We start from the raw sequence: 21,702 nt of genomic DNA, 5'->3' as shown, positions 1-21,702 counted from the left end.
AAAGCTCCACGAGCCTGTCAAGGTAGCCCTGTGGCTTTATCAGTGCTTATAAAATGCCTAGCTTCAGCTATATAATACAGTAGGCATGACACTCAGCACTTAAGCAGCATGTGAGCTGTCCTTCTACACTGTGCGCCATCTTAGCTGTCCTTTCAGGAAACTGCATTATTGATGAACATGAGACGGCACATATTCGAAGTCACATATCCTACCTGTCCCGATATGGTTTGCAGTGTCATTACGGTTGCGTTGCCACATTCTTTCTCAACTCAGAAACGTTACCTGATGTTTGGAAAGGGATTTTTGTCTGTTTGTAACTTGCTGAATTCCATCTCTGGGAGCATTACTCCAGCATTTGCAGGGTGTAGGAATATACACAGAGGGTTCATTTTGAATAGAAAAGCTGCGCTGGGCGTCTGTCAGCATACAACTTAGCGTTTGCTTAGTTTTTTAGGTCTCGCCTGACCCAGCGCATGCGCTGGTCTGGCGAGACTTATTGAGAGGGTTCCAAAAATTGCTACCAGGCCAGTCTAGAGCTACAGTGCATGTGCGCGGGTGAGCGCCACAGTTTACCGCGATTACTTTCACTTTCGCAGCCGCACTGCCGCTTTGATGTTTGATCGTGATCGCGATCACTTTCACTTTCGCGGCCGCACAGCCACTTTGCATAGCCAATAGGTCTCGCTTTTGGGACCTTATAAGTATTTAGTTATGCAACTGTTGCATGGCTAAACACTTATAAGGTCCCAAAGGCGAGACCTATTGGCTATGCCAATGCTTGTTGTATCTTTGCGACCATACCTTTGTGTCTGTCCTGTGCACTTATATCACTGTAACCCTTTTGTACCTTTCTATGGACACACCTTTGTCATTGTTCCTTTTTTCTCTGTATCTATGACAGTATACTTCTGATGCACCAATCACTGTAGGTTTCATACTATACTCTTCCTTACCTCTCTCTCAGTACACCTTTTTATCTATTCCAAATTCTTACATTTTAGTGTGTCTACCAGTATCAATAACCCAGCATTTCCTTCTTGACTAATTTCTTCCATCCAGTGAAACTATCTTGATTCACCACATATCAGCTCACTGTGCCTCATAAAAGTCTTCACAGCACTCCCGTGCCCACTCCCTATATGCCAGTCCACTCTGTGCTTCAAACATCCCTTTATATCTCACAAGTGTCTGAAATTCAGATTGCCCAGCTCTCTGTGCCACTCGCTCTATCAGTGCTCTCTGGTGGCTCTTGCAGCATGTGTGTTCCAGTCCCCAGCCCCAAAACGCAGAAAAAGAAACCTGATTTTTTTTAACTATCAGAAAGCACCACAGAGTAGGCTTCACACTCCAGGGTGTTGTGGGTATACAGTAGAATCAGCGGTACGCCATGAAACAGAAGGGTGACATAGCATCTATGGCAATTAGGAAAATGGAGATTGGGAAATTATCTATGCAAATATTGCCAAATTAACAACTCTAAAATGGCAGAAATTTACAGTGTAGAAAATAGGTGTCATATAATCCAAGATGGAATCTGGGTTCCTAGTTAAGGGTATACAAGGCAGAGCATTTCATAAGTGCTACTCTTTGAGATGGGCTTCGACTGGCAACTGTGTTTGTTGGTGGGATGCGTAATTCCTTGCTCAAGTTTGCACCAGGCTTCCCTTCTTTTTGCACATTTGTGTATTTTTCTTGCATTCTTGTGGATAGTTCTTTTGGGCAGGAATTGCTGTGGTTGTTGCTACTTACCACTCGCTCTTGCTCATTCAGCTCCTTTTCATCTTTGAATCTCTGTATTCATCCTGTTGGCAAAGCTGTCTCCTTATGGTGAATAGAATTACAAATACTTGTTTGTAATTTACCTGCTTGTAAAGTATATTTTAAGTCTGATTGAATAATACCTCTACTTACAGGTAGTGATAAGGGTCTCTGCACAGCTCGGACTGAGTGTGAGCGCCGAGAGCTGAGAGGAGAAGGAGAGGAGCACGGCGCAGGAAATTGACGTTCGGCAGAAAGTGGACAGCCGGTGGTGGAAAGGAGAGTGTAGTGAAGCCCTGAGTTGCCAACACTGGGGCTTAAGCCATCAAGGTGAGGGGCGGTGAAGAAGCACTCGATCGCGACTGACCGGTGCGGTGATCTTTGGAGGGAGCGGAAGGAGTGAGTTTGGGCCGCACTCTACGCCCTGGCGAGCGCAGTTGGGGAAGCAGAAAGTGGAAGGCCGGCGCTGGAGTGGCCCCTAGAGACAGTGACGTGATGGAAGAGGGAGCAAGAGGCACTGAGGTATCCCGAGCTCCAGGCCCACGCAGTAATTGGCTGAGGAGGGCGGGAGGAGCGTGGCAACACCGCCAAGGGGGAGAAGGTCTGACGGAGCAGAAAGAAGAAAGAGTGGCCCCCAGGGACAGTGATGCAATTACCGGCTCCGAAGGCAGCAGGCACCAGTAGTACTGCCACAGACCCTTAAAGGAGAGAGTGGGAGGATTGAGAGACCCTGTATAGAGACGTATAATACAGGGGGCCGCAGAGACACAAAGCGGAGAGGCCGTGGCCCAAAGAACAGCAAAGGGAAATGCAAAGGACCAAGGAGGCCCCCCTCACGGAAGATCAGAGTTGCTGAATAGAACGCACGCCCCAGGCAGAGGCATTAGTAAAGTGCCATGCGAGATCAGGGGAATAAATAAGACTATAATGTGTCAAAGAGGGAACCTACGGATCTCCCTCTCCCTCGGTCCGTTGGACATCATCCTGCTGACCCTCATACATTGCCCCTCAGCTGGACTGCCTTATCTCTTTCTCCCCCCAGGCCCCCGTCTCTCCTATCACCTATCTCATCTCCCCCTCCCTCCCTCTCTCTCTCTATCCCCTTGGATGGCTTGTTTCTCCATTCTCTCTGTAGATAAATATTATATAATCGTTTTTAGCCTAATCGTTGTGATAATGGAATCCTGAGTGAATTTTCTATCTGCAGAGACACAACTCTAACCACCAATATATGTAGTAGGTCGTTGTACTTTCTTTCACTATTTTGTGATTTTGAGCTTACCCGTTTGCATCTCTCCCTTGAGTGACTCCATAACCTATACATTTCCTTTTCTTCTATCTGTATCTCTTCCTTGTGGGACTCTACAACTTGATGACTCCCTCCCTTTGTCTCCCGGCTCTCCATGACCCTTGCCTTTCGAGGACCCTGTCTTTTTCTGTCCTATGTACCCCCTCTGCTGACCTGCCAGTTCCGACCCTCCTCCTAACCCCCGTCCTTGTGCCCTTTGACTAAGCATTCCTTCTCCCCTGGTTGGGGATAGATCCAATATTCATACCCTGGAGTCTCTGTCTCTGAGAGAGTCCACAGCGCCAAGGGAGCCTCTCAGTTGAGGTATGGTATGGCACCCCTTGCCAAAGCACTCCCTCTCCCCTTGTTGGGGAAGGATCCAGTAGGTAGGCCTTGGAGTCTCAGAGACCCCTCTGAGAGAGTCAACTGTGTAAAGGGAACCTTTCGCAACAGAGATGTGGGAGTAATACCATTTCCCCTGGGATCACAGCTTACCGGACCTTGGACGCAGCTTTTCTCGTCTACCGGTTTGTGCCCCCTCCATCCTCCCCCTCCTCTTTCATGCTTTGTCTCTCATCCTCCCCTACCTCTTTTCCTCTTTCATTCTTTATCCACTTCACCTGCTCCTAGCCTCTCTCCCCTGAATCTCTCAACTTTTTTCCTTACGTATATGTCTTTTTTTTTTTCTCGACATAACATGTATCTACGCCACCTAGCCCCCTGTCCCTTGTGCCCTTTGCCTAAGCACTCCTTCTCCCCTTGTTGGGGAAAGATCCAATATTCATACTCCGGAGTCTCAGTTACCCCGCTGAGAGAGTCCACAGCATCTAGGGAGCCACTCACAGTTGAGGTTATGGTATGGCCCCCTTGCCAAAGCACTCCCTCTCCCCTTGTTGGGGAAGGATCCAGTAGTTAGGCCTTGGAGTCTCAGAGTCCCTTCTGAGAGAGTCCACTGCGTCAAGTGAGCCTCACGCAACAGAGATGTGGGAATGATTCCACTTCCCCTGGGATCACAGCTTACCGGACTTTGGACGTAGCTTTTACTCGTCCTCCGGTTTGTGCCCCCTTCACCCTCCCCTCCCCTTTCATACTCTGTCTCTCACCCTCCCCCACCTCTTTCCCTCCTTTATTCTTTGTTCTACTTCCCCTGCTCCTACCCCCTCATCCCTGAATCACCCCCATACCTGCTCTTTCCCTTAGGTTTATGTCCTTATTATTTTAATCGACCTAACATGTAACTATGTAACTATGCTTTGAAACTATGTAATCTTGTAATGATGTAACCTGCAATTACGGTCTGATACTCATGTGAAGCGCTCTGATACCTTCGGATCTAGCCAGCGCTATATAAAACCTTTAAAATAAAAATACAGCTCACACTTGTGTTTCTCCCTTTTGGTTCCATTCTGCTCCTTTTCCACAGAACTGGAGTCTAAGGTGCTTGTGATTACAATATATATACCCAGAACCTTACTCTTCAGGGAGGCTTAGGACTATCTGCTTGGATTCAAATCCTACCTACAGTGTGACATTAACATATTTAATTACTTCTCTGCTGTATCCTCTGGTACTACTTGCTGTATTTCACCTTCCACCAATTTGTACACCAGTCTCCTTTGGTGTCCTTCTTTCCCTGGTCAAATACATGGACAGCCATGGACCGGTTATGACTCCCACAATGATCCCACTGAAATCCACTTACTCCAGACTTCTCACAAGGCATCGGAGTACTTCAGACTGACAGACCCCTGGCACTATTAACACCTTGTAGCTCCCCAAATGGTGCACATTTCAAAGAAGATTTGCGCAATGCACCATCCTTCACTTGATTTACACAACTGAGGGCCAGATGTACGACGCATTGCGACTTGTAAAATTAATTTTCCTATGTCCCAACCCTATTTTGCCAGTCGGAAACCCATTACCAACTCACAAAATAGGGTTTGAGAGTTGCTATTAGGAAGGGGCATGTAAAGGGTGTCCCTTCCTAATAGCGAGTCGCACTGGTATATATGATGTTTTGCAGGAATGTGCTCACAAAACATTCACAGATTACCACCAATTTCAAATTGATAGGATGCCATTCACAAATGGGAAGGGGTCCCAAGGGACCCCTTCCCATTTGTGAATGACAGGAAGGTGTCCCAAGGAACACTTCTTTACCCTTTCTGAATGGGGGTGCCAACATTTTTTCAGAGCAGGCCATGGACCCACGGACCACTGCCCACTCTGAATAAATGAAAAGAAATTGTTTGCAGAATGCAGCAATCATAGAAATTTCTCCTCATTACGCCTCCCCTGAAAAGGTGTCAGATTTTGGTGGATTCACGGGTTTACAAATTCTTGTAAATCTGGGGATGTGTCAAAATCCATGGGAGTTACGTGGTACACCAACGCAATGCCCATAGAATGCCTACCCAGGGGAGAGGAAAGCAACACAGTGATTTGCGCTGTGTTACATTGCATTACTCTAGTTTGTAAAGCCACTGAGAGCCACGCAAAGTGATTTTACATGGCTTTAAAAATCTGTGTCAAGCATGTACCATCTTGCGTAATATAAACGTGACACAACCCTCTCATCAATAAGCCCACAAATATTAATTAAAAAAAAATATAATGAGTCAGCTTGATGGAAATGTGTATACGTCGTGCAGTTGTGCTCGAGAATACAGATTAAAATACATATGCAGGATATATGTGATAGTCAGGCCTCTTGTTCTAATCTAAAATTACTGCTTTGCCGAGTGTGAGAGTTTCCCTTACTGGCTGTGGTCACTTGGTGTAATATGTGGCTGGTATTAACATATTTTCCAGTGCAGGTTTAAGCTCCCATTTCAAACTGCCGCTGCGGGCGGTGGCAGACAACACGTTGCAGTAAGCAAACCTCCATTCACCATGTCTGTCTTGCTTCTGATTTTAGAAGCATGCATGCCCAGTTTTGCCTCTCCAAATTAAAAGGCAAAAGCCTGGAGGAGGGAGTCAATGGATGGATAAGATTTGCCCTCTGTCTGTAATCTCAGTAGTAATGATGCCATTTATTTTACCTGCACTTGCCTTTGAGATGCCAAACCTATTTTGGACCGGATCATCCGAACAGCACAGCCTTCAGATTTCGGTTCAGAGCGGGCGTGCAGAGGAAGGAAAGACAGCCCAGATAAACAATGCTATTTCACATCCTGAGGGTGAGGGAATAGGAGCAGGTGTGGAAAATGGGGAGTCTGGAAGCAAACGATGGAGACTACATCTTGTAGTGGTCAGCCGCGGCCCGTGCAGGTAAGAGCGGTGGGCGGGTGGGAGGGGGATTTCAACAGATGATGACGATGGAAAATGTATTATATATATATTATTGTAATCTGACCTGCACAGGCCGCAGCTGGTAGTGGTGGCGCACAGCGTAGAGAAGTAAGAGACCTAGCAGTCTGACGCTACCAACAATATCGACCCCCTTGTAAGAGTAGCAGTCTCAGACTACAGACACTACTCTCAAAGCTCTCACAGACTAGAAATCGCACATGACTCACTGAAGTCAAAGTCAATTGACGCACATATGTCCCACACACTATACAAGCATTCTCAAACCCCTCAGAGCAGCAGTCTCATGGTACTGACGTCCCTCACACCCATTAGAGACTAGCAGTCACACACTATTGTTATTGTTATTGTTAGTTGTATTTGTATAGCGCAACATTCATCCTACAAGGATATCACGGCGCTGCAAAAAATAACAGTAAAAAACTAAGGCATTAACCTGGGAGCAAATTGATTATTCTGAGGTGGGGAATAGTGCAGTTTTTAGTTTCTTCTTGAAGGTGGGGTAGGAGTCCGTAAGTCTAAGGTTAATCGGTAGTTCATTCCAGCATTTCGCAGCAATATGTGAGAAGGCATTGCCGCCCATTCTGGAAAGCTTAATCCGAGTAGTGGCTGCTTTGGCAGAGGCTTGTGAACGTAAGTTCCGCGCTGGGGCATAGAACTTAATTCTATTTCGAAGAATGTAAGGGCCTGTATTGTGAAGCGTTTTATAGGCAATACATAGCATCTTGAACGTGGCTCTTTGTCTCATGGGCAGCCAGTGTAAAGCTCTCAGACAACTTGTGGCGGAATCATACTTTTTTTTATTGCAGACAGCTTTTGCTGCGGCATTCTGGACCAGTTGTAATTTCCTGAATAAGTAGTCCGACATTCCTACAAACAATGAGTTGCCATAGTCCAGCCTGCTAACTAGTAGCGACTGGACTAGGATCTGCCTACATTCAAGTGGGATCCAGGGGAACACCCTTTTCAATCTTTTCAATATGGCAAAACCTTTTCCACATATTGAGGAGACATGGCTTTTCATTGATAGAGTGGTATCCACAACACCTGCACTCCTCACACGCTAGCAGTCCCAAACCACCATAAATATTCTTACATCTCTCCAACACTGAAAGAGCAGCACAGTAAAACACAAACGCATGGTGTAACGATGCAACCAGGTCCTAGGGCGTTTGTGCTAGAAGCACGTCAATCCATCATCACCGGGGTAATTCTGCTTACACTGGCTTAATGTCATAATTGTAATTCTTAGTGCGTTTTTGTGTTGGTAAAAAGAGCATTCTTAAAATAATGAGTGAGACCTGTTGGCTATGCCAATGCTTGTTTAATATTGAGCTTTGCAATGGCTCTTGAAGTCTTGCGTGGCCCATGTCACATCATCAGTTTTCTCACACCGGAAGCGTGCCGCATTGGACCAGTAAAAAGACCTGTCCTGTTGCACATTAAGGGGCAGATTTATGTTTCCTGGCGCATCCCTGCAAATCAGCAGGGATGCGCCAGGAAAGATGTGTCACGCAAGTTTACCCTTGTGCCACCACAGATGCGCCGCATTTACAATGCAGCGCATCATGGCGCAAGGATAAACAGATGCGTGACGCATCTGATGGCATAAGGGCGGCGCATTGCTGGAGTCGTGTCGCAAGCACGACGCAACTCCAGCAATGCTCAGTGGCTGCCCATACCGAACATGCTGCGTCATGCCTTACGCCTGCTTCAAGCAGGCGCAGGGTTTTGACGCAGCAGCGTCGGAAATGTGACTCAGTGAAATCTTGTAGATTTCACTGCGTCAATTTTCCGAGGCTTTTTCCGACAGAACGCCCAGCCTGCATACATTAAACCTGACGTAGGTTTAATGTAGCGCAGGGCTTTAAAACGGGACGCATCTCCCTAGATGCGTCACGTTGTAAATAAGGGGCGACATGGCGCATGGTTTACGCCGCCGCTGCGTCACAGAAGTGACGCAACGGCGGCGTAAATGTCTCGCAAGGGGCTTGTAAATCTGCCCCTAAGATTCCAGTGCTGAAAATGTTCTCATCAGCTGAGGAAGTACCTAAATGATATCTATTCACACTGTCAGAATAGCACAATGAGATGGGATTTTTGGTCTGTTTTGAGCATCACTTTTCAGTATGTGCATTTGGTATTTCATGACCCCATGCTAAAAAGGTCATTTTTTTATTCTGCTCCCTTCATCCATTTATACAGCTTGAAACATTTGATAGCACGTGTGATGTCATTTTCAAATGGAGTGCTCGAAATGATGAGAAATCAAACAATGCATCCAACTTTCTGGGACTGCGTTCTGCATTTTATGTGATGATATAGATTTATGTGAACGTAGACGAAAGTGCCTTATATCTAAATGCAAATGTGTTAACAAATGTTCTACAAAAGAATACAATTAGGAAAATGTGTTGAAATATGATTGAATGCGAAACGGATTGCCCTGTGAATTATATATAGAGAAATTAAGACAAACAGCTATAACAGCATAATAGGAAATTATAAGCGGTAAAGCATTTCATATAGAATTAGTTGTAAGGCATAATTATAGAACAAAGGCACTTTTGTGTACTATTCATAAAGCAAAGTATCATTATATGTGTCTTTTCTTCCTAAACGCTTGGCTCAAAGAAGCACCTGAAACAGCATTCCCAAATTAGCAGCAGGTTTCAGCTCTGTAGGGGTGGAGGTGAAATGCGGGGAGGGATTCGTGTGAAAGTAAGAAAGTGTCTTGCTTCACATACCATACAGTTTCTATCTCTCAATAACCCGGCAACTGAACTTGAATTCTGACTAATAACTTTGCAGAATACATCAGGGTCGGTAAAAATTCTCAACAGCCATCTTCCCTCAAGCCGAAAAAAAGTTGTGCTTATTCTATGTTTCTCAACACCTTTCATTTGAACCCCCTTTTTTCAGAAAAAAATGTAGGTGTAAGCATTTTTTCTGTGAGCATCACCAGTGATGCACACATCCCAAAGGTAATTTGTTTTCAGCCACCCCGCAACAAATTAAACATATGGAGCTGAAGTCTAAGGGGGATTTTCACAAGGACTTATCTCCAATTTATCACCACCTTAATGCATCGAAAGTGAAGATAGATTTAACACCCCATTCACAAGCTGGTGCAAACTGCAGACATCACCTCCCTCGATAACTGCCCCAAAAGTTATCTCCACGGTGGACACCACAAACGAATGAGATGCAGAGTAGGCATTCCCATGCAAAAACACACGAAAAAACCACAACACCACTTTCACAACGAACTGCCAGATCCGTGATGCGAGTCAAAACCACGCGATAAGCCGCGGTAGCAGCAGGCATTTAACACCAGTCTCCAGCCGGTGTAAAGCCGGAATGACTACCTGCAGTAGGCAACGGAGCCCCTCACACAGCCACACCCAAAGAACAAACGACGCCATGGAGCTACTCCTCATGCAGCTCGGAGCCCCAACAGGGCCCTAACACCCACCGCCATCACCCCCAGGACCGCCACCACCCCCAGGACCCAGACCCACCCACCACCCCGGACCACCACAGAGGCAGCGCAGAGTAAGACAGTGTACCTACCGAAAATGCACCACTCTCACAGACCTAACTCCTGAGGAAGTCATTGCCCACTACAGGCTCAAAAGGTCAACCATCATCCGCATCATGACCCACATCGCCCACAGGTTCACGGTCCCAACACAGCGGAGAACCAACATCCCTCTGCAGACAAAGCTGCTGGGGGTGCTGCACCTGTTGGCCTCTGATACCTTCCAACCAACAACTGCCTGAGTCGGAGGGGTCTCACAGCCAGCCCTATCAAAGTTCATCACACCTGTCCTGGATGCCATCATCAGCTTCATACCCCAGTACCTTCACTTCCCCCACACTGCGCAGGAACAGCAGGAGACCATGCAAGGCTTCTATGCCATAGCTGGATTCCCGGCAGTGTTGGGGGCAATAGACTGCACACATGTCCCACTTGTGCCCCCGCGGATATTGAACACCAGTACCGCAACCGAAAGCACACGCATTCCATCAATGTGCAGGCAATAGTGAACCACCGGGGAATGTTCACCAATGTCGTCGCAAACTACCCTGGCAGTGTGCACAATTCCTACATCTTCCGACAGTCCATCATCAACCAGCGCTTCCAGGATGGCACATATGGAACTGGACTGCTCGTTGGAAAGTGCCAAATCAGCACACCACACACCTCAAAGCCACCATCACACAACGTACAACTGTGAGAATGCACACGTGACCAAACCACATACAACATGTCAATCAACATGACCACCTACCAGACACGACAACACTACTCCATGGTGATCCTGAGCTACCCCTGCACACAATACAGCTATATCATGGCACCACAGCCACACAACAGTTGAACATTTGGAGATGCGGAATGCAGCCATGTGCGAACGATGCAAGTGACCCGTGAATGAGAATGTACACAACGACAAGTGACGCGTGGATGTGCAGGACAGACATAGGTATGCAAACCACAGATATGTCCATGCAGACCACAACTGCTGGTGACTGGAAAGTAGTGAACAGTGGACTCAACCATGTCACCCCAGGCCGTGGGTTAGATAGCGGAAATGTCGCTCGCTGCGTCCCCCCCTGTGTGCGTGTGCGTAATGGGTTTGCTCTGAGTACGCCAGGGCTGCGGGGGTGTGGACAAAAACCCTGTGGCGCAGAGCGTGGTTCTCACCCAGAAAAGCCAACGTTACTCCTTTCTCATCGAGATACTCCACCGGAGTCCTCTTCGTCCCAGTAGGTCGCACATGTGGAACTGTGTCCTGAGTCCTGAATGGCAGTGACCACAAGTCTGTGGCAGCTGCCACAGCACCAGACTCGCTTCGATCAGTGAGGCATAATTCCATATCGCAGGCCTGCGACACGTGGTGCCACTAACCCTGTTCAATGCAAGCCGGCGACACATGGTGCCACTAACCCTGTGCGGCATGAGTGACCGTCAGCCTCTGGCGGAACATCGTTGGTGTCTGAGCCTGTGGCCTGGGGGTTGTCATCAGCAACGGGCAGGTATGGACTTGGTGTCTGGCATGAGTCTGTGGCATTCATATCCGCCATGTTGCCGGACACAGCTGGCATGTGCCCTCTGCATCATGCCCTGGGGTAGACCTCCCATTCTCCCCCATGACCCTACCCAGTCTCCCGCAGGTTAGCGTCCTGTGGCGGTAGGCCAGTGTCGGCCGCTGTGCATCCGGGGCCACTAACCCTGTGCGATTCAAGTCATCCCCCTTGTTGTTCTGACATTGCATTTCTGAGTGCCTGATGACTGTTGGAGTTGTTGCCAGCACCAGCTACTCCCTGAGAGCTGGCTTATACACTCACCACACACACAGCCAGCACAGGCGTCACTGGATTAGTGGGCCTGCCATCACATCCTGCTGAACCAAGTACTGAATCTTTTCTCCCTGCACTGTCACTGGTGAACAAGGATATGCACTTTGCCCTTGGATGATGACACCCCTCCCAGACCTGAACACACCCACCCAGAGGCAGTACAATGCGGCCCACATACACACCAGGGGCATAGTTGAACACACATGTGGCATGTTGAAGTCACGTTTCAGGTGCCTGGACGGCACAGGTGGAAAGCTCCTGTACAGCCCGGACATCGTGTGCAAGATAATCGTTGAATGTTGTGTGTTGCACAACATCTGTGTACGCATCAATGCCCCGTGGATCTCTTTTCCAGAAGTACTGGACGATGATGGTGACGATGGGGCAGGTGGCCCACATCCCACTGCAGCTGCGGCAGGAATGGCCCATAGGAACACCATCATTGACAATTTTTTCTCATGAGCATGTCACATTGTGGCCATCCCTGGCAATCATGGGACAGTACAAAATGTCCAGAAGCACAGCATGTGTGATTAAAACATATTTGCAGGTTACAGGTTGTACTTGTACATTGTCATGTCACAGTTTCCTGCTGTGGCAGATGTAATTTGCCATGTTGTGCACATTTACGGCACCAGTTGTGTCCTGTGTTCTGTTGAGGAGGTGTTGCTGTTTGTACCGGGATGTTGTCACTGTCGAGGTGCACTTATACTTATGTGCGTATGCTGCACAGTGGGTGCTTTGCTCCTGCAGCTCTGATTTGACTGCCACTGGTCCCTTTCATGAGGTGTGCCTGTCAGTTCAGTGCTTCCACGGTGCTGAGATGTTGCAGACTTCGGTAATTTGTGCTCTTTGTCGAGTTGTGACTCTTTGGCATGGTTTGTCAGCAGATGTGTCATTGACGTCAGGGGTTGTTTGTGCAGGGGGTTGTGTCCTAGTGTGACCTGCTCCTTTCCGGTTGCGGTCTGCACTCAGCCACCTCAGTGTCGTGCCGTGTACATTGTCATGGTGATTGAACTGCAGCCATGCTACTTGTCATGTGGTGTCTCTTGCCTTGTCAGTGTGTTTGACGTATATGCATGTATGCTGTGTTTCGCACATGTGCATGTGTTGGTTCTGTGCTTGGTGATGTGTTGGGTGGGTGCCCCTTTGGGCATATGGTGTACGTGGGACTCCTTGGTGTTTGTGTGTGTGTTGAAGTGTTCCCGTAGGATCAGGGACATGATCCTGCGTCATTGTGGGTGTGCAGTGTGCTCTGCTTAATTGTGCATGTGTGCCATTGTGCCCATCTCCCTCCGTCCACCCACTCCCTCGGCGCGCACCCTGTTGATGTGGTGTCGGGTCATGTTGGACAGTGTCCAGATCCCCGACTCTTGTCACCGTCTCCCGACTGGTGACTGTGGCCACCATCTTCTCCATGTCATTCAGCTCCTGGTGTTCAGCTGTCCCCCCTCCTCTGGGGTGCGTTGCTGCTTTGGTGTTGGCAGTGAGTTTCTGCTTGGTTTTGCCATTCACATCAGTCCAGAGCCTCTTGTGCTCTTCCATTGTCCTCCTCTGCCATGTGACGACATTCACATGGTCCGAGGTGGTGTCCCATCTTTTCCTCTTTGTTGCCAATGACACGTTGGCGGTAACGTACAGTTGGTGGTGGTGTTCTGGCTCATCCGTGGTGATGATCGGGTTTTCCTGGCGACTGTACCCAGTCTTCCTCTTTAATTGCCCTTCCACGGGCCCTGTATTCCTGGGTGTTCCTTCGTGGAGATTGTGGGGTTCATGTTGTCCTCTGCAGTTGGTCAAGGTGCATCCATGGTACTCCGCAGTTGATGTCATTTTTTAGTGCCATTTTCCGTATGCTGTTACTGTGCTTTTTCCCACATTACGCGTGGGTATTGCTGGCCTCTAGCTGGTTATCACTGTTTTCTTATCGCGTTTGGGAACATCGCATCTTTTTACACGTTGGGGTTTGTGTTTTTATCTCCATCACGGTGGTTATATCGCAGAAATTGGCCGCTTTTTCGGCGGACTATCGATGGTACCGCCGTGTTGTGAATTCCACGTTGACACAGGGTTCTTTCCCCGCGATAGCTGCGATGTGTAAAGTTGCGTTAACATAGTTTGGAGATGTTTAGCACACGTTCTTATGAATATACCCCTAAGTGTATTGTGAGACAAAAAAGTGAGGGCCTCATTTGTGGTGAATTGGCAAAGGGCAGCACCGCAAGTCTTCTTGTTGTGCTGCCCTACGCCAATATGAAAAGGCAGCAATGCATTGTCTATATGAAATATTGTGCATTCCTGTCCTCTCTGATGGCGCACAGTTTGCTACCTAGTGCCAAAGCAGGCACCCTTGCACCATGGTGCAAGGGTGTCTGCTTTGCATGCATAATTGTTTTTGAGCAGGAAGTGGCATCTTCCTGCACAAAAGCAATCCCTAGAGGCAGAATGCAGCACACAAGGAAAGAGGAGAAAATGAGAAGAAAATATTTTTTTTCTTCTTGTTACACCCGTTCTGGGGCGGCAAAATGTTTTGAGCTGAGCCAGGTTAACGTGATTAAGTAAATCTGGGGCAGCAATAAATCGCATGGGTGTTGCGTGGGAAAACTCACCGCAACGCCCATGAAACGAAAAAAATAATGGATTTCATATTTTTGATAAATTCCATACGCATTCATCATAACATGTGGAAAAATCAATCTAATCCCACGACAATGGTTAAATTCAATATAATTGTAAAATAATTATGATTATTAATTGTAATAATAACAATAAAACTTAATTGTATTCCTCATATATTAATATATATTAAATGCATAATTTTCACTTACAATTTCAAATGATAATAGTTGTTACATGAGTGAATGTAAACACAATTTTATCATTCACATTCGTCGTCATCATCTTCCTCTTCTGAATAGGTGTCATTATTCTCTGCGTCTGTTTGATTTTCACAGGTGGGAAGCCTGCACATGCCAGTGCACTTGAGGTCATTCAGACAGAAGACACATGTTGGCAGTTTGCAGTTCTTAATGCAGTTGCAAGCTAGCAGATCTAACACAGTCTGAGGTGCTGGCTGCCCCGCCATCTAGCCCACTACAAGTTGCTCTGCTCCATCATGTTTGGATCTTTCTACTATTACATCTCCTTCAATGCAAAGGTCGCAAAGGCAAGTGTCTTAAAAGCGTTTTCCAAGAATGGACATGACATTGCAAATGGTGTGAAAGGTGCCCATTCGAAGAAGTATTCTGGTGTGCGTTGCTTTATGGTTCCATACAATCTCAGTTGCTTTTGCATAGAGAGCTTGAACCATGACCACTACATTTTTCGCCAAATGCAGTGATTCCCTTGTCAGCTCTGACAGTTTACAAATTTTAGAAACAGTCGTCAACTCAGTTGCAGGGGCATTAATGGTGGGCAAGTAGCCAATAGAATCCTGTGATAAACTAACTAGGGAACTGACTACGATTGCGGTCGGAATGCGGAAAATTACCGCCCGCAGGTACCGCGGGAAAACCGGCGGTCAGATTAGGATGCACTGCCTGAAGCATTCTACCGTGGTGGTCGGATTCCAGGATACACTGCCAGAAAAGCTGAGAATCTGTCCGCGGTGGTCAGAATTGCTGCAGAAAGACCCAAGACCGCCGTTTGCCCAGCGGTTAGGACCACATGGAGGTGTCCGGGATTCATTTTTTGCTATCAGCAGTTGTGCTTCCGCCGTCCCCGAATGGCCGGATTCTCTGCTGCGGTGGGATTGGCTGTTTGAGGCATAGTGAATTGTCCGGTGATCGTAACCACATTCCGCACGGCGGTCCCTCTCTATTGGCTCCGTCCGCTACCAGTGCGGAAGGGGATTTCTGGTGGTTCACGTAACTCTGCAGCGTACGGAAAATGGGCTATGTTCGCCCATCGTAATAAGACGGATGCGAGGCCCGCCGCTTGAGTGTGGAAAAGGACATTTTCCGCCACCACCAGCACCGCAAATGTGCCTCCGTCCACCATCGTAATCAGCTCCTAGGTCTCTAGTATTGATGTTAAATCCTGTCCAACTTGGTATTATCTGAGCGAGGCACACTTCTTGTCTTATAACAACCAAGATTATGTTCTTATTTTGTGCAAGCTTCAATTAGGCAACACATTCCGGCATGAGTTCTGTACTTGTCATCAATGGCTGAGGCCCAACTCATTCACCAGAAACATACATGAACAATTCTTCATTATGTGTGTTGGTCAATGTTCTTTGCTTTTGTTCATTAATGCTTGGGAGAGGAGCTTTAAAAAGTTGTGGTCTAAATAACTTGTGCTGCACAGCTATACCGTTGACTCGATGAGTTATCCCCTTTCACAGACTATCAATGTTATCCCTTGCTAAGTTGGTGAAGACATGAGGCTGAATATCTACTGGAAGGACAATTTGGTCAATTAAGGTAGCAGTATGTTTCTGAAGACACAAGGCAGTATAATTTACTTCCTGTTGTGAGTATGATGTCCCATGATCAAGTCTGTTTAGACTGCGAATTAATTCAACATTGCCTGTCAGTGTTTTTACAGTATATGAGAGGAAACATTTCTTGGGGGTGATCTGCTTGCCATTTGTGACTACATATATAATGATTGCATAAGTAAGACTACTTATAGAAGGGATCCCCCGAAGTGCCAGCCTACTCGCTCAGCCATTCTTCCCTGGAGCCGATGTGCCATCCTTCCGCACATCCCCGACGCCCTACAGGGACAGACCCACAAGGTGAGACGGCCCTTGCGTGGACGAAACGGACCCTCTTTCCATGTACGCTCCCCCCCGCCAAGACCGATTCCTGCAGCGGAGCCTACGATTACAACAGGTCCCAAGCTCCTCTGGGGCTGATGTGCCCTCCCTCAGCACATCCCAAACGCCCTGCAGGAACAGATCCAGAAGGTTCGACGAGCCTCACGTGGACGTAGCTGACCCTCCTTCCATGGTCACTTCCCCCCCTGCCGCTACTGAATCCTGCAGCTGTGCCGACGACTGCAAGGAGGTGCCAAGCTTGCACAGACCTTCATGCCTCATCCGTAGTGACCCTCAAATGGACCGGATAGGGCCCCTACTAGACCTCAAAACGGGAGATCGGTCATCAGGGCTCGGGCTGCCTCCGCCCAGACTGTAACGGGCTGCCTTTGACCTGAACGGGCTCCCTTTAACATGACTGCAACTGGCTGCCAATCCTAAATGGACCTCCGTACATCGTCCACAGTAACCCACAAATGGATCCTGATCAGACTCCAAATGAGACCGGGAAGCGGGTGAGTGGATTTAAGGGCCCAACGGCCCTCCATAAGATTAGAGAGGTCTCCCGGCGTCCATCTTACTCGGCTCCCGATCACCATCCCACCCGCCAGGGCCCTGTCCCTGCAGAGAACATCCTCCACTCATCCCTCTGAGTGGGATACGGGCCACACACGCCATAGCAACTTAACTATTCTGAGCCATCACCTCAACGCCACTCCTCCGAGCCACCAAATTGTCTCTCCCCGTCGGATTTTGACCACTCTGCCCACCGCCTACTATGAATGCAAACGCTCTCCATGTGATAAGGGATGATTGTCGCCCGTCGATCCTTCCTTGACTCCTGGCCCCTCTCCCAACTTCCATGACCTTTGAAATTGTGACCGCCTAATATCGCTCAAAATTAACCTCTGACAAGAGCTATGCAGATGGCAATATTCGCCGACCAGACCTCCCATGAGCCAACGTTCTGTGATCTACTCTGTTTCGTTGATGTTCCCTTAACTTCGAACAGCTCATTGTTACTGATAGATGTGCGGATGGTTAACGGCCACTTTGACTCTTCACGTTTCTTTGTTTTACACGCTCTGAGCCCTCCTACTCCATTCGCCTAAACACTGTGCTTTTACTCTGTATTGGCCCCCGAGAAAGACGCTGAGCTCTGAGTGAAGCCGATGGCCGGACCACCCACGACACTCCACACAGGGCACGCAGCTCTATGTTGTTTTTTTTGTTGTTTTTTGTTTTTTGCTCTCCCGGTCCTCCCATATACCATCGCCCGAAGACTGGCTCCTTGGACATATCTCCGCCAGGTAACCTCTGTCTGTTTCTCTGCCCTGCTTGTGCCTCCTCCCTACATTCGCTAAAAAACTGTGCCTTCCCCTTGCTCTGCCCCTGAGAAGAGCACTCACGTGCAGCCGTTGGCCGGACCATGCATGACGATCCGCATGGGGCTCTTGGCTCCTTTGTTGTGTTCTACTTCTATCCTTGACCCCACATGTAGCTTCACCCGAGCCCTGCCGACTCTGGGTATATCCCCGCCAGATAATCATCTCGGCTTGCTGCTCTGCCTGTTAATCTGCCCTTACATGTACCTTCACCCGAGACCTGCCGACTCTGGGTATATCCCCGCCATATAATCACCTCGGTCTGCTGCTTTGCCTGTTAATCTGCCCCCCTGACCCCGTTACCACCCGATGCTGAGAGGGACTACACCACACGTGGTCTCGGCTTGTCAGCCCTCCTCCCGAGTGCAGAGGCTATCTACTGAGCTCCCACTCTCTGCATCTCAATTACCGCTCTGCTCAGGCAGTCAGATCGCCCATAAGGTAAGCGCCAGCACCTAGCTGTTTGCACGCTCCTAATTTTCAAAATCAAACTAAACTCAATCTAACTAAAATAGCCGCCCCCGGTTGCTGAAAGAGTTTTCTTGACCCTCGCGCCCGGTGCTGCAAATGGCCTCTCCTCGCTCATCCACTGAAAATTATCACTCTCCATCTCGCCTTTGAGCTATATACGAATGCTTAAAACGGCTGCTCTGGTCTGCTGAGGGGCTCCTGATTGCTTTTTTAAGATCACGCCCGATGCATCATTTGCCCTGATCTCGCCCTACTCAGAATGTTCCACTCTCCCTGGCTCCCCTATTACTGCTAGGCACTGCCACTACCCTTTTCCTATCCCACATACTAAGCAGATGTTACCTAGCATAAATCTCCCAATATCTTATCCTGAATTAGCCATAAGGACCACTCCTGATTGTGGTTGGGGTTTACTGCCTTCTCGCTCCAGGAACCTCAAATGGCTTACTTCACTTTGGCTGCATGAGCTCCAAATGGCCTCTCCACGCTCCACTCAGTAAAGCTCACTATCCCTGGCTCCCTCCAACAGTACCAGGCAATCCCACTACCATTACCCTTTTGCACACACAAAGGTTTTTGCATACTAATTAGATAGGCGCATCCCCGTGGCCACCCCTATGCCCCCACCTTAACACCCTTTCCTGAAAGACTTATACCCCACACCCTAACACCTTATTCTGCATAATTCTACACCACTGAGGGTCATTCACTGGAAACCTCTCAACTCCCACCTCTCAATTAATACGCATCGACATAACCCCACCCCAGCATGCCCCCCTCCGCTCAGTTCAGAATGGACTCCAGAAATTAGGTATGAATAGTCATACAATTAAATACCCGACCAACCTCTCCAAAAACGCGACCAAGTCTCTAAAACATAGACTACTCAATGCCAACCCAGAAACCCTTATCTCTGACCCTTATTTCTGTCAAAAAAAGGAGCGAATACTAATGACCTGATCTTTCATACTAAAAGAAGAGCTCAGTGGAGGATTGCGTTCCACTCTTTACTCAAAATCGCCTCGGCTAAGTAATGTCCTCACGGTATTAGACTATTAGTGATGCCCTCACCCACTTTTAGGACAAACGCTACCATCTCCATCTATAACAATGGGACTATACTCATTCAGGCCACAGATCACAACCTGGCCATTTATGATGAAAGATTCAACTTCATTAAAAAATTGCTGGACCTTAACAAAGCACCTATTCACCAGTTAAACGACCTTACACTAACTCCAACCCAGGGTCAACTTGATCCCTCTCTATTGTCCCACAACCACAGGTCGACTGCCCCTCTTACATCAAACTACTCTCTTTAGGCTCTATACCCCCAGCCCCTCCTAGGCTCCTCATACTCATCCACCGTGCCTCAACCACTCATAATTCCCCTACTCCACTCACACCTGGTTGAGGAGTTTGCTATCCCTAGCCCAGATCACCTCGCCCATACCTCCCACTCTCCCTTTCCTCCGACCGTTCTCCCGCCTAACTCCCCTTCCCCACTACTTCCTGGCCCACTCTCCACTTGGATTGCTATGCCCCTAACCCCCCCTCTAGCATCCATTCACAATGTTTGCCTCTCCACCCGAGATGGAAAGCCTCCTCAGAGGATGTCCCCCTCCCCTCATCCCCTCTCTGTGAATTCATCTACACCCACCACAGAGAACAGCACTCCTCCTCTCATCCACGTGAACCGCGAACCTCTCGTGGATCCGGCTGCCAAGCTCCTTGAAATAAACCAGGAACTTCTCAAGCTCAAAATGGTCATCCAAAATCTCTTTTACACCACTGCTGACCTGATCCTTCATCTCGCGTCCAACAAGACCTCGCAGGATCTCCGGTATTTGACCCTGCACCACTGTACTCCATCTTATCATGTCACAATGTCACCTATCATCCCTAGGCCAGAACTGGAATACCACCCCCTACCCCAACGCCCCATCTAGACCCGCCAGATCCAAAAATCAGCTATCAGAACAAGAGATTCTCTCCCTCCTCCGAGAGTAGACCGACCCTCATAAGACCATCTCAACCCCCTCTGGATCTTATGGATCTTCTCAAACCACCCATTTAAATCTCCCTGAAAGGAGCAGTCCCAAGCAAAACAATGCTGAGGCCATACAATGCATCACACCTAACCCACATAGAGCCCCCAGACCTAACGCCAACACCCTAAATGCCAGCAACCTCAAGCAGATCCCCATTTCACAGCCTTCTGTCATTGAACACAAAGCACACCTGAAATGCCTGCTACTTAGCTGTAGGTCAGCGGTGAAACATGCCACGGACCTTGCAGATCTCATCCTAGCTCAGGAGCTTGACCTACTTATCCTCACCTAAACTTGGCTTACTGACTCCTCGGGCCCCATCCTTGACATTCTAGCCCCTCCCAGCCACAGCATTATCAGACTCAATCGAGTCAAGAAAACGGGTGGTGGCAAAACCTGTATTCATCACAGCTCCCTCTCAACAAAACAGTCCCCCTCAGCTAATCTTTCATCTTGTGAATATGTGATGTGATGTGTGCTGTGATGGGGTTTTTATAAAGCGCAGGTTGCACTCCAAGGAGCATCTTTGCGCTGTAAAGAAGATTCAAGAAGCCTAATGAACTAGATGGAGAGAGAAGAAATTTAGACTAGATTTTTGCATTCTTGTTCAGAGAGAGTAAAAATCCAAGTTTTGAGGGCCTTTCTGAAAGTTGCTTCTGTGGGGATTTGACGGAGATAAGAGGGAAGGAGGTTCCAGGCCTTGGAGCCTAGTACCGCCAGGGATTTTCCTCCTTTTGTCTTGAGTCTGAATTTAGGAATGGTAAGAAGATTGGCCGCTTGAGACCTGAGGCATCTCGTGGGATTATAATGCTTGAACATTTTCAGTATGTAGTTGGGTCCCTTTCCATTGAAAGCCCTAAAGGCGATCAATAGGATTTTAAAGAGCACCCTTTTGTTGATGGGCAGCCAATGTAAAAGGTTCATTGCTGCTGTAGCTGAGGTTTTCTTTTTCCATCCTAGCACTAGTCTGGCAGCAGCATGCTGTACCATTTGTAATTTATGGCAGACTTCTCTGTTAGTCCCTGCATATAGACTATTACAGTAGTCAATGCGGGAGGTGATAAGGGCTACTGCGACCGTTTTCCTTGCAGAGAAGGGAATTAGGTCGTAAAATTTCCTGAGCCCTTTGATAATTCCGAAACAGGTCCCTGCTACGGCTGTGGCTTGCTGTTTGAAGCTCAGGGAGGGGTCAAATTTGATCCCTAGGTTACGAACTGAGGAGGCGGTGCTAGGGGGGGGGCATGGCATCCTTAGGCCACCACGATGAAGGATTGAAGGTATTTCCTTTACCGAAGGGAAGGATTTCAGTTT

This window comes from Triturus cristatus, chromosome 2_1 (genome assembly GCF_964204655.1).
Source record: "Triturus cristatus chromosome 2_1, aTriCri1.1, whole genome shotgun sequence".
Classification (NCBI taxonomy): Eukaryota; Metazoa; Chordata; class Amphibia; order Caudata; family Salamandridae; genus Triturus; species Triturus cristatus.
This window is presented reverse-complemented; position numbering follows the sequence as displayed.